Raw genomic sequence first — 1,492 nt, forward strand, 5'->3', positions numbered from 1 at the left:
ACTTGCTTCTCGTAAAGACCCTTTTTAAACAAAGGGAGGAAATGAACAGTTTGGCCCTTTACATAGAGATATAGCGCAAGGGGCAAAGTGCCACTGAATTACAGAGTGACGTGGTGCTAACATGTCATATAAACATCGGTGCCCCATTCTCGGGGATTATTTATTTACCGTAGAATTCATGCTTTCTCACACAAGTTTTACACATCACATACACAAGCTTGTGTCTTTGTTTGTTCAGTCTGTCATCCCACATAGCCGCGTGTGGCCGTTCAGGGACTCCCCTATCTCTGCAGGTTTTTCGAAGGAAAGTCATTTGAGTTCGAAATCTTCTTTGGCAAGTGCAACACTTCATCAAGGGTGAAGACTCCCGGGCTATCAGAGATGTATCAGTTGGTCTGATAAAGCCCTTGCCCTGGTCCCCACGCAGCAACATCCCATCATAAATAAAAGCAGCAGAAAAGAGGCCTTTGTCACTGTTTATCTGGACTGCTTTTCTTCCTCGCCCTTGATTTCCTCTTCAGAAAATTGATGCACCCTTAAATTGAAGCGGAGGGCTTGACAGGTAATGGTTAGTGTGATAACTGCTCAGATTTCATCAGCCAGGGCTTTTTTTTTTCTTTGTGTGCAATTGTTGGAACTTTCAGCTAGATTACCTGTCATCCAGTGCATCAGATAAAAATGCAGAGTTGAGGAGATATAGCCAATACTGGAGCAGATAGGAAGAAAAAGATCTGGATGGAGAATGTTGGATGTGAAAGAAACAGTAAGGATACACATTTACATTTATCTGGTAGCGTGGCAAATAGAACATATTATTACCATCACAATCACAGACCGTTTCCTCTTGGCATACGGATTTGTGATTTATATTACATGGTTCAAAAGGTGTACAGTCTACATACATATATGTGTGTGTTTTTTTTAACAATGTATGAATATGTTTATTTTATCTTTGTTTATGTTCTATTTAAAATGGCAATTGCTGATTTCTTGCAGAGAAAATCTTTTCTGTTCTATGAAAGTTTGCTGATTATTTGTTAGAGGGAGAGAGCCTATTCAAGTCAAGTCAAAGTCAAATCTGCATTTGCTCTTTTGCTCCATCAATGTTATGGTAACCAATAGAGCTGAAATCTTTGGCAGATGTGTGGCAGCAATTTTTTCTCAGCTATTATAGCATTATAATCACTCGGTTAGAGTTACATAAAACATGCATATTTTTGACTGGGAAATTTTCTGACGAGAGAAACAGCTGTGCTGGCCTTACAATGCATTAAGTATTTCATCCCTTTTAGATGGTTAAATTGTGCATGAAATGTTGCTGGCGCAGGGCTCTCCCGAGCTGGACTGATTAGGCAACATCTGTTACATTGGGAGAAATCCGTGTCGTTTCTAATTAGCTGTCAGGCTGCGGCTACGTTGTGCCTGATGGTGCCGAGGATCTGCCACAGGTTCCTCTCCTCGTCCTGTCACCTGCTTGTGTGCCACCTCCCCA

Source organism: Seriola lalandi, unplaced genomic scaffold (genome assembly GCF_002814215.2).
Source record: "Seriola lalandi dorsalis isolate HSWRI2012SDOR001 ecotype SW California unplaced genomic scaffold, Sedor1 jcf7180002054762, whole genome shotgun sequence".
In the NCBI taxonomy this organism is placed as follows: domain Eukaryota; kingdom Metazoa; phylum Chordata; class Actinopteri; order Carangiformes; family Carangidae; genus Seriola; species Seriola lalandi.